Here is a 12,887-nt window from a genome sequence, read left to right on the forward strand (position 1 = left end):
TCCAATTTTTTGTCCTTACAAATAATGCTCCAAGAAACATTCTTTTTTTTTTTTTTTTTTCGGTACGCGGGCCTCTCACTGTTGTGGCCTCTCCCGTTGCGGAGCACAGGCTCCGGACGCGCAGGCCCGGCAGCCATGGCTCACGGGCCCAGCCGCTCCGCGGCATGTGGGATCTTCCCGGACCAGGGCACGAACCCGTGTCCCCTGCATCGGCAGGCGGACTCTCAACTGCTGCACCACCAGGGAAGCCCCAAGAAACATTCTTAAATATTTATCATTATGGATATTATGAAGGTGTCCATCAGATAGGTTCCACAAAGTGGGATTGCTGAGTGGATGCTGCACATTTAAAAATTTTCTATGTGCATGCTTGCTTTGGCAGCACATATATGCAAATTGGAACAATTCAGAGAACATTAGCACAAGGATGACACGCACATTCGAGAAGAGTTCCATATTTTTATCCTGTAATAAACCATGATGGAAAAGAACATGAAAAATATACATATATGTATGTGTAAGTATATATATATGTATATAGAGAGAACTGAATCACTATGCTGTATACCAGAAACTAATACAACATTGTAAATCAACTATATTTCAATAAAAAATAAATCTTAAAAAAAATTGATATGTGCTGCTCAAATTACCCTCAAACATTTTCTAACAATTGTATATATATGGGGGGTGGGGGGTAAGCAAATGCTAATATAGGACTTACTACGTGCCAGGCCCTGTTCTATGTTCTTTACAAATATTAATGTATTTAATCCTCACCACAACCCTGTGAGGTCGCTACTATTATTATCCCAATTTTACAGATGGGGAAACTGAGGCCAAGAGAGGTAGCTTGCCCAAGGTCATGCGGCTGGTACGTGGTGGAGCTGGAATTTGAGCCCAGACACCCTGGCTCGGGAGGCCCTCTTCAGAAGTGCCAGGTCCTGCTGCATGTTAAGAGTGACGCCTGCCCCAGAGAGGCCCCTCAGACTGCAATGTGCCAACCAGGCCAGCCCGGGAGGCCTGCTCTCTGCCCTCTCAGGAAAAGTGAACAAATAACAGCAGGTCACTGCCACTGTGAGCAACGGGCCTGCCCTGGAGTAGGGACGGCACGTGCTTATTAAAAGACGATTAGGGACTTCCCTGGTGGTCCAGTGGGTAAGTCTGCACGCTCCCAATGCAGGGGGCCCAGGTTCAATCCCTGGTTGGGGAACTAGATCCCACATGCATGCCACAACTAAGACCCAGTGCAGCCTAAATAAATAATAAATAAATAAATATATTTTTTAAAAGACAAACATGAGTAACTCGCAGAAGTCTTCTCCCTGATTTCCTTTATTCTTCCTCAGACTCCCGGCTTTATTTGTTCCTTGGTCCCTGCAATCAGACCAAGGTGAGCATAGCCATAGCCAGTAGCCCTGTGCCCTTCTCTGAGACTTTGTTCTTTTGTCTAAAAAGTGAGGATAATAACAGAACTTACCTCAAAGTTTGCAAGGATGACACGAGAACAAAGTAAGTGAAAGCACCACAATTTCAGCCATTTACTCAAGAATTTCTAGAGCCCCATCTGTGTGCCCTTCATAGCTGTGGGTCCCTCCCCTCCAGAGCCCAGCCAGGCTACAGGGTGGCCCCGGGAGGCCAGCTCAGGCTGCTGAGCAGGGTTCCGGGATGAACAGAGATGACCAGGATGGCCGGGGAGGACTCTAATCCAACAAACCTGACGAGTGGTAAGTTGGGAAGTTTAAGGGAATCCCTGGCCCGGGGAGGGGACAGGAGAGGCTGGTCTGGGAGGCAGCATTAAAGGGGTGAGGAGTGTCCTGGGCAGAGGAGGCAGCCCGTGGGAAGGCCCGGAGGTGAGAGAGGAGGACCCTGGAGTCCTATTAAGGAGGCTGGACCACATCCCAAGGGCAATAGGGAGCCATGGAGGGATTTAGAGGTATCCCTCTGGCCACGTTGCAGAGAATGGACCCGAGAGGCTGAGCCAGGAGACAGGAGGGAATGAACTCAGGAACTAGGTTTCTGTTTGTGCCTCTTGTTTACACCACGAACACTAATGTGAATAGTAATCTTAATGTGAACAAGACCATCCTCCATTTTTTTTTAATTGTTTTATTTTTTATTTTTTTGGCCTTGCCATGCATGTGGGATCTTAGGTCCCTGACCAGGGATCAAACATGTGTCCCCAGCAGTGGAAGCGTGGAGTCCTAACCACTGGACGGCCAGAGAATTCCCAAGACCATCCTCCTTAATAGTGGGAATTACCCTGGAAATCAAAACCTAGAAATCAGCCTGAAGTGAGGGCAAAACAAAAACCTCACTCTTTCAGGTGTGTGCCCTGGGCTTGTGTCTGCACAAGCCTTTTCCTCCATCTGGAAGGCACCCACCCCACCTAACTCCACCTGTTTCAGTCCTCCCCTCATGGCACCCCTGCAGGAAGTCCTCCGTGATTCACTGGCTGACAGTGGCCTCGCTTCCTCTGAGCTCCCCACCAAGTCTCTTACTGGGTTCATCCAAGGGTTCTGGACACATTCACCCACATGTGTCGTGGTCACTCACGGGTCAGCTCATCTCCACCTCCCTCCTCCACCCTCAGCCTCTCCCCAGGGCCCTGCAGAGAATAAGTACTCAATACTGGGGGCAGCATCTAACCTCTTCTCTGTCTGACTTTTCTCCCGGTGTTCCTAGCACCCAGTGGCCATCATTCATTCATTCATTCACTTGTCCATTTGCCAAACACAGAGCACCGCTCTGTTCTAAGCTTGTGCCAGGGGCTGGTCACACAGAGATGAGTCGAGAGGCTCAGCCCAGCATCTCAGAGCTCACAGTCTGCTGGGGGAGGCGGAGCAGCCATCAGGCAGACGTGGGAGGTGCTGGTACAGGAGAAGCCCAGCCTGGGAGGAGGAGGGGAGGGGAGATTCAGGTGGGGAGACGTGCGTGCTCACGGAGCCAAAGTACGTTTCCCAGTATGCCTTCCCGTATGGCTCCTGTATGCGAGGGTGCAAAGCGAGGGTGAAGCAGTGACCTCTACTCTCTGAAGGTCACAGTAGTCAGATGCGGAGACAGGCAAACCCAGAGTGGCCGGTGGAGCCAGTTTGTCCTCACTCGCCTCACCTCTGCATCCAGTTCTGTGTCCTGCCTGCTGGCCTCCCTGACCAACGGCAACCCCCAGCCCACCCCCAGAGGCTCGGCCGAGAGTCCCCCAGAAGCCAGAAATCCGATAGGCCCTGGACACGCCTGGCTTTTCCGATTACCAGGTGGAGGCTCTTTCTCTGGCCCTCCAGTTCCCCCTCTGGACTTTGCCTTCCCAGCTCCTCCCAATGTCATGTCAAACCTAATCCCCATGACAAATCCATATCCCATAACCCTCACGGGGCTCTGCCTCCTGACCCAGTGCTGCCTGATACAGTCATTGGCACTGGTGATTCTTCCAGGGGAATCTAGCATCGCTGTTCCAATCTAGGTAGATTTAGAGGCATTTTTAAGGACCCTGCTGCTGAGGTAAAGGAGACATTGGTGGTCCATGGCACGCAGTTGTGAAGCAGTCACTTAAATGATCACCCTTCGATCCCTGGAGTCAAGGCCTGTAGAAGCTTCCGGGTGACCAAGCAGCTGCCGGCATAGAACGTGACTGGAGATAAAGAGCATCAGGACCGTGGGCTGGCTCGGTTGCTTCTGAGTGCACCGGAAAACTTAGAAAAAAAAGATGAGCTCCGGGTCTTGAATTCCCAGTCAAAGTCTGAGTGACGAGCTAGAGGTTATCCCTGTGCCTGGAGAAACCCTAGTGGCCGAGGAATAATGATCTTCCTCAAGGCCATCTGCCGCCTCTCGTTGCTTCTAGATCTATAACCCGACTCAAGACCGGCAAGTTTCAGGATATTAGGTACAAGGTGTGACCCCTGAGGAGGCATCGTGCACACCAAAGAATTCCAAGATGTCTCCGGCTTATCTGAGCAGGGAAACATGCATGGGAATAGACACGAAGGGTGATGCCTCATGATGGAAGGCGTGTGGCGTGTTGAAGTGGGTGGATGCCCTAAGCAGAGATCCTGGATTCCTGGTGTTAGCTCAAGCAACTGCGAATGGCTGTATATAGTTGCTCAGCTGGTTCATTGAAAGCTGGTCCCAAGGTAGCCTACACCGAGTGAAGCTGAGATGCCAGGATTCCTTTAGTAGAATGTAGAAGAAAGTATCCAAAAGATTCAAGGGAGTGCTCAAATGCTGAGTGGACTTTTTTTGGTTTTGGCTGTGCCTTGCTGCTTGAGGGATCTTAGTTCCCAGACCAGGGATCGAACCAGGGCCCTCGGCAGTGAGAGTGCGGAGTCCTAACCACTGGACCGCCAGGGAATTCCTTGAGTGGACTTTTTATTCAATTCCTGCTCACTTACCCCCTCACTACGTTCTCTGGTTGGGGGGTGGTGCAGGGCGATGAAATGATGAGTAATTGATGATCAATCAATCATGGCACCCCCAAGGCCAAAGTAGGTGGGCAGTGTAAGAAAATCTTGATTTGTAGAAGCAGGAAAGCTCTAGGTCCGGTAAACAGAAGTCTGAACTAAAGCAACGTAGTAGAGAATGAGGGCCAATGCCCACCAGTGCCTGGACCAGGTGTTTCATAGACGCAGAGCCCCTTGAATGAAAGGGGAGGCTGGGTCCACTTGAGGAAGGATCCACTACACAGCCAAGACTGTATACCATGCATTTTCCTCCTGGTTTTCCCCCAAAGGGACCTGAGGCCTCAGTGACGACTGTGTGTTGGAGAAGGGGAAATGCCAGATATTTTAGGAATTACTGGATGTTGTCTCTGAGCTGACACGAGCTCCAGGAGACCCAAAATGCCACTGTGGTCCAGTCAGAGTAAGGGCTTCTGGAGGTATTCTGGGCATCTTTGCTGTGTAACAAACTACAACCATTTTCTTATGTCTCGTTTTCTTATGGGTGTGGAGTTCAGGCACGGCTCAGTGGGACATTCTCCTCTTCCTTTTGGTGTCAGCTGAGATCACTCAACCGCACTCAGCTGGTGATGAGCTGCTCTGGAGGGTCCAAGATGGCTTCTCTCACATGACTGCTGCCTTAGCCGCGATGGCTAGTGGGCAGGGCTCAGCTGAGACTGTTGACCTGAGCGCCCGGCATGATGATCTCAGAGTAGACAGGCTTCTTATTCAGCGACTCAGGGTTCCGTGGGCAACTGTACCAGCAAATAAAGTGAGAAGTCCATCACCTTGGGAGGCCTGGCCTCAGAGGTCACATAGCATCACTTCCTTTAGACTCTATTGGTCAAAGGAGTCACAGCCCATCCAGATTCAAGAGAAAGGGACACAATCTCCACCTCTTTATGGCAGAAATGTCAAGATGGTATGGTCATGTTTTTGTTTTTGTTTTGAGAGAGTTATTTGCTTTGTTTTTTTAAATAATTTTTATTGGAGTATAGTTGATTTACAATGTTGTGTTAGTTTCTGCTGTATAGCAAAGTGAATGTTATACATGTACACATATCCACTCTTTTTTAGATTCTCTTCCCAGATAGGTCATTAAAGAGTATTGAGGGGCTTCCCTGGTGACGCAGTGGTTGAGAATCCGCCTGCCGATGCAGGAGACACGGGTTCATGCCCTGGTCCGGGAAGATCCCACATGCCGCGGAGCAACTAAGCCCGTGAGCCATGGCCGCTAGGCCTGCGCGTCCGGAGCCTGTGCTCCGCAACCGGAGAGGCCACAACAGTGAGAGGCCCGCATACCGCAAAAAAAAAAAAAAAAAGAGTATTGAGTAGCGTTCCCTGTGCTATACAGTAGGTCCTTATTAGTTATGTTTTATATATAGTAGGGTATATATCTCAATCCCAATCTCTCAATTTATTTCTCCCCCCACCCCATTCCCTCCTGGTAACCATAAGTTTGTTTTCTACATCTGTGACTCTATTTCTGTTTTGTAAGTAAGTTCATTTGTACCATTATTTTTAGGTTCCACATATAAGCAATATCATATGATACTTGTCTTTGTCTGTGTATGGTCATGTTTTTAAAATACTGTTGGGAATGATATCAGGTAACTAGGGGAGTTTTGCTCACGTCCAGCTCACTTGGACCCAGTGGGTCCCTGAACACAGGTCAGGGTTACTTTCCCAGTTTCGAATGCACAGTTGGAAATGACATACTCAGCAACTGGCAGTTCCCTGATCTGTTATGGGAGGAAAGGCCAGATGGAAGCCCCTACCCAACTGGTAAAAACTGGTGTCTCCATCGAGGACTTGGAAGATACAGGGGTGGCGATTCCTACCACACCCCCCTTCAACTCACCTACTGGGTCTGTACAGAAGACGGAGACAATGGATCTTGGACAATGGCAGTGGATTATTGTAAACTTCGTCAGGTGGTGATTTTTTTTAAAAAATTCATTTATTTATTTTATGTATTTATTTTTATTTTTGGCTGCGTCGGGCCTTCGTTGCAGCACGCAGGGCAGGATGTTTTAGTTGCAGCGTGCGGGTTCTTCACTGCAGCGTGTGGGCTTCTCTCTAGTTGTGGCACAGTGGGTTTTCTTCCCTAGTTGTGGTGCATGGGCTCTATAGTTGTGTGTGGGCTCTGTAGTTTGTGGCACTCAGGCTCACTAGTTGTGGCACGTGGGCTTAGTTGCCCCACGATATGTGGGATCTTAGTTCCCTGACCAGGTATCGAACCCGCGTCCCCTGCATTGGAAGGCAGATTCTTTACCACTGGACCACCAGGGAAGTCCCATCAGGTGGTGATTCTAATCACAGCTATTGTTCTGATGTCGTTTCTTGGCTGGAGCTCATCAGTACATCTGGTACCTCTTCTCTTAGCAGTAGTTTACATCCAGTGGGCAGGGCCAGTAATATACCTTCACCAGCCAACTTCAGGGTTACATCAGCTCTCCAACCCTCCTGCATAGTCTAGACCACAGGAACCTGGACTCCCTTTCTCTTCCACAGGCCATCACATAGTCCCCTGAGTCCGCTATATGGCACCACTCCCCAGGGAGACCAGAACGTCCCTGGTAGCAGACGGATTACAGAGCACACTTCCATCATGGAAGAAGCAGCACTTTGCTCTCCTTGGCATTGATACTTCTTTTGAGTATGGATTTGTTTTCCCAGCCCAAAATGCTCTGCCAATACCACCATCCCTGGACTTACAGAATGCCTTATCCACCAATGTGGTATTCCACAAAACATTGCTTCAAACAGGGCACACATTTTGCAGCAAATTAAGTCTAGCAATTGGTCCGTGGAATTCCCTGATTCACTGTGGAATTCCCTATCAATCTAAAGCAGCAAAATATTTATTTGGAAGGGAAAAAATGGCAGCATTTAGTGTACATTTAGTGTATTAGCATTTTTAAAAAACTGCAAAGATGAACATTGATATCTGTGACTTTTTCTAAAGACACTTTTAATAGTGTATTATTTTTAATTTTTAAAATAAAATTACCAGCAATTTTTCCAAAGTATTATTTTATAGTTACTGAATTTCAAATTGGCTCTTCTTTGTAGATGATGTTTGATTTTGTTTTTTTAAACAAAGTTTTCATTTATTGAGGGGTTTGGCAGCTCAATATCACAGCATACTGTAGTATTTTTACAGATTCAGGATTGTTTCTGGGGAAAAATCCTGACTGAAATTCAGTGGAAACACATCTATGGTCTTGAAATAAATATACAAAATATTGGGACCTTCCATTCAAATGAGGCAGGGATAGAGCCAGTGATAGCTGAGCAATATTGGAGCCCAAAGTGAAAGGTAAAGTTTGTGCCCTTGCATCCATGAAAGGTAAAGTACGTGCCCTTGTATTCATGCTTTTATTATCTTTAAAATAAATTTTATTTTAAAGAATAGTTTTAGAATTACAGGAAAATTAAAAAGATAGTCCAGAGTTCCCATGTACCTCCTTACGCAGTTTCCCCTGTTATGCATATATTAGTATGGTACATTTGTTACAATTAATAAACCTATCTTGGTACATTATTACTAACTAAAGTTCATAGCTTATTCAGATCACCCTAGTTTTGTGGGGGTTTTTTTGAGCAGAGAGAGGTTTATTGCAGGGCCATGCAAGGAGATGGGTGGCTCATGCTCTAAAAGTCTCTGAGCTTGCCAAAGGGTTTCTTTGATAAAGCATTTTTAATTTTTATTTTTTGAATTTTTGAATTTTATTTTATTTATTTTTTATACACCAGGTTCTTATTAGTTACCCATTTTATACATATTAGTGTATATATGTCAATCCTAATCTCCCAATTCATCCCACCCCCACTTTCCCTCCTCGGTGTCCATACATTTGTTCTCTACATCTGTGTCTCTATTTCTGCCCTGCAAACCAGTTCATCTGTACCATTTTTCTAGGTTCCACATATATGCGTTAATGTATGATATTTGTTTTTCTCTTTCTGACTTACTTCACTCTGTATGACAGTCTCTAAATCCAACCACGTCTCTACAAATGACCCAATTTTGTTCCTTTTTATGGCTGAGTAATATTCCATTGTATATGTACCACATCTTCTTTATCCATTCGTCTGTCAATGGGCATTTAGGTTGCTTCCATGACCTGGCTATTGTAAATAGTGCTGCAATGAACATTGTGGTACATGACTCTTTTTGAATTACGGTTTTCTTAGGGCATATGCCCAGTAATGGGATTGCTGGGTCATATGGTAATTCTATTTTTAGTTTTCTAAGGAACCTCCAAACTGTTCTCCATAGTGGCTGTATCAATTTACATTCCCACCAACAGTGCAAGAGGGTTCCCTTTTCTCCACACCCTCTCCAGCATTTGTTGTTTGTAGATTTTCTGATAATGCCCATTCTAACTGGTGCAAGATGATACCTCATTGTAGTTTTGATTTGCATTTCTTTAATAATTAGTGATGTTGAGAAGCTTTTCATGTGCTTCTTGGCCACCTGTATGTCTCCTTTGGAGAAATGTCTATTTAGGTCTTCAGCCCATTTTTTGATTGGGTTGTTTGTTTTTTTACTATTGAGCTGCATGAGCTGTTTATATATTGTGGAGATTAAGCCTTTCTCCATTGCTTCGTTTTCAAATATTTTCCCCCATTCTGAGGGTTGTCTTTTCGTCTTGTTTGTAGTTTCCTTTGTTTTGCAAAAGCTTTTAAGTTTCATTAGGTCCTATTTGTTTATATTTGTTTTTATTTCCATTAGTCTAGGAGGTGGATCAAAAAAGATCTTGCTGTGATTTATATCAAAGAGTGTTCTCCCTATGTTTTCCTCTAAGAGTTTTATAGTGTCCAGTCTTACATTTAGGTCTCTAATCCATTTTGAGTTTATTCTTGTGTATAGTGTTAGGGACTGTTCTAATTTCATTCTTTTACATGTAGCTGTCTAGTTTTCCCAGCACCACTTATTGAAGAGACTGTCTTTTCTCCATTGTATATCCTTGCTTCCTTTGACATAGATTAGTTGACCAGAGGTGCATGGGTTTATCTCTGGGCTTTCTATCTTGTTCCATTGATCTATATTTCTGTTTTTGTGCCAGTACCATATTGTCTTGATTACTGTAGATTTGTAGTAGAGTCTGAAGCCAGGGAGTCTGATTCCTCCAGCTCTGTCTTTTTTCCCCTCAAGACTGCTTTGCCTATTCGGGTCTGTCTCCATACAAATTTTAAGATTTTTTGTTCTATTTCTGTAAAAAATGTCACTGGTAATTTGATAGGGATTGCATTGAATCTGTAGATTGCTTTGCGTAGTATAGTCATTTTCACAATATTGAGTCTTCCAATCAAAGAACATTTCTTTCATCAGTATCTTATAGTGTTCTGAGTACAGGTCTTTTACTTCCTTAGGTAGGTTTATTCCTAGGTATTTTATTCTTTTTGTTGCAATGGTGAATGGGATTGTTTCCTTAATTTCTCTTTCTGATCTTTCATTGTTAGTGTATAGGAATGCAAGAGATTTCTGTACATTAATTTTGTATCCTGCTTACCAAATTCATTGATTAGCTCTAGTAGTTTTCTGGTGGCAACTTTAGGATTCTCTATGTATAGCATGTCATCTGCAAACAGTGACAGTTTTACTTTTTCTTTTCTGCTTTAGATTCCTTTTATTTCTTTTTCTTCTCTGATTGCCGTGGCTAGGACTTCCAAAACTGTGTTGTAGTATCTGTGTCTGGTTTTAGTATCAGGGTGATGGTGGCCTCATAGAATGAGTTTGGGAGGTTCCTTCCTCTGCAGTTTTTTGGAAGAGTTTGAGAAGGATGGGTGTTAGCTCTTCTCTATATGTTTGATAGAATTCACCTGTGAAGCCATCTGGTCCTGGACTTTGTTTGTTGGAAGATTTTAAATCACAGTTTCAATTTCATTACTTGTGACTGTTCTGTTCATATTTTCTATTTCTTCCTGGTTCAGACTTGGAAGGTTATACCTTTCTAAGAATTTGTCCATTTCTTCCAGATTGTCTATGTTATTGGCATAGAGTTGCTTGTAGTAGTCTCTTAGGATGCTTTGTATTTCTGTGGTGTCTGTTGTAACTTCTTTTTCATTTCTAATTTTATTGATTTGAGTCCTCTGCCTCTTTTTCTTGATGAGTCTGGCTAAACGTTTGTCAATGTTGTTTATCTTCTCAAAGAACCAGCTTTTAGTTTTATTGATCTTTGCTATTGTTTTCTGTTTCTATTTCATTTATTTCTGCTCTGATCTTTATGATTTCTTTCCTTCTGCTAACTTTGGGTTTTGTTTGTTCTTCTTTCTCTAGTTCCTTTAGGTGTAAGGTTAGATTGTTTATTTGAGATTTTTCTTGTTTCTTGAGGTAGGGTTGTATTGCTATAAACTTCCCTCTTAGAACTGCTTTTGCTGCATCCCATAGCTTTTGGATTGTGTGTTTTCATTGTCTTTTGTCTTTAGGTATTTTTTGATTTCTTCAGTGATCTTTTGGTTATTTAGTAACATATTGTTTAGCCTCCATGTGTTGGTGTTTTTACATTTTTTTCCATGTAATTGATTTCTAATCTCATAGCATTGTGATCAGAAAATATGCTTGATATGATTTCAATATTCTTAAATTTACTGAAGCTTGATTTGTGACCCAAGATGTGATCTATCCTGGAGAATGTTCCGTGGGCACTTGAGAAGGAAGTGTAATCTGCTGTTTTAGGATGAAATGTCCTATAAATATCAATTAAATCTATCTGGTCTATTGTGCCATTTAAAGCTTGTGTTTCCTTATTAATCTTCTGTCAGGATGATCTGTCCATTGGTGTAAGTGAGGTGTTAAAGTCCCCCACTATTATTGTGTTACTGTCGATTTCCTCTTTTATAGCTGTTAGCAGTTGCCTTATGTATTGAGGTGCTCCTATGTTGAGTGCATACATATTTATAATTGTTTTATCTTCTTCTTGGATTGATCCCTTGATCATTAGGTAGTGTCCTTCCTTGTCTCTTGTAACATTCTTTATTTAAAAATCTATTTAATCTGATATGAGTATTGCTACTCCAGCTTTCTTTTGATTTCCATTTGCATGGAATAACTTTTTCCACCCCCTCACTTTCAGTCTGTATGTTTCCTTAGGTCTGAAGTGGGTCTCTTGTAGACAGCATATATATGGGTCTTGTTTTTGTATCCATTCAGTGAGCCTGTGTTTTTTGGTTGGAGCATTTAATCCATTCAAGTTTAAGGTAATTATTGATATGTATGTTCCTGTGACCATTTTCTTAATTGTTATGGGTTTGTTTTTGTAGGCCCTTTTCTTCTCTTGTGTTTCCCACTTAGAGAAGTTCCTTTAGCACTTGTTGTAGAGCTGGTTTGGTGGTGCTGAATTCTCTTAGCTTTTGCTTTCTGTAAAGCCTCTTATTTTTCCATCGAATCTGAATGAGATCCTTGCCAGGTAGAGTAATCTTGGTTGTAGGTTCTTCCCTTTCATCACTTTAAATATATCATGCTACTCCCTTCTGGCTCGTAGAGTTTCTGCTGAGAAATCAGCTGTTAACCTTATGGGAATTGCCTTGTATGTTATTTGTCATTTTTCCCTTGTTGCTTTCAATAATTTTTCTTTGTCTTTAATTTTTGTCAGTTTGATTACCATGTGTTTTGGCATGTTTCTCCTTGGGTTTATCCTGCCTGGGACTCTCTGTGCTTCCTGGACTTGAGTGGCTATTTCCTTTCCCTTGTTAGGGAAGTTTTTGACTATAATCTCTTCAAATATTTTCTCGGGTCCTTTCTCGCTCTCTTCTACTTCTGGGACCCCTATAATGAGAATGTTGTTGCGTTTAATGTTGTCCCAGATGTCTCTTAGGCTGTCTTCATTTCTTTTCATTCTTTTCTCTTTATTCTGTTCTGCAGCAGTGAATTCCACCATTCTGTCTTCCACGTCACTTATCCATTCTTCTGCCTCAGTTATTCTGCTATTGATTCCTTCTAATGCATTCTTTATTTCAGTTATTGTATTGTTCATCTCTGTTTGTTTGTTCTTTAATTCTTCTAGGTCTTTGTTAAACATTTCTTGCATCTTCTCGATCTTTGCCTCCATTCTTTTTCCAAGGTCCTGGATCATCTTCACTATCATTATTCTGAATTCTTTTTCTGGAGGGTTGCCTATCTCCACTTCATTTAGTTGTTTTTATGGGGTTTTATCTTGTTCCTTCATTTGGAACATAGCCCTCTGCCTTTTCATCTTGTCTATCTTTCTGTGAATGTGGTTTTTGTTCCACAGGCTGCAGGATTGTAGTTCTTCTTGTTTCTGCTGTCTGCCCTCTGGTGGATGAAGCTATCTAAGAGGCTTGTGTCAGTTTCCTAATGGAAGGGACTGGTGGGTAGAGCTGGGTGTTGCTCTGGTGGGCAGAGCTCAGTAAAACTTTAATCCAAATGTCTGCTGATGGGTGAGGCTGAGTTCCCTCCCTGTTGGTTGTTTGGCTTGAGACAACCCA

General features: G+C 43.5%; 1 pseudogene; it reads left to right on the plus strand.

The window, feature by feature from the left end:
- The first annotated feature begins 370 nt into the window (after positions 1–370).
- Positions 371–462, plus strand: LOC131762030 (U6 spliceosomal RNA; annotated as a pseudogene).
- The last annotated feature ends 12,425 nt before the right edge of the window (positions 463–12,887 follow it).

The sequence above is a fragment of the Kogia breviceps genome, chromosome 8, assembly GCF_026419965.1.
Source record: "Kogia breviceps isolate mKogBre1 chromosome 8, mKogBre1 haplotype 1, whole genome shotgun sequence".
Taxonomy (NCBI): Eukaryota; Metazoa; Chordata; class Mammalia; order Artiodactyla; family Physeteridae; genus Kogia; species Kogia breviceps.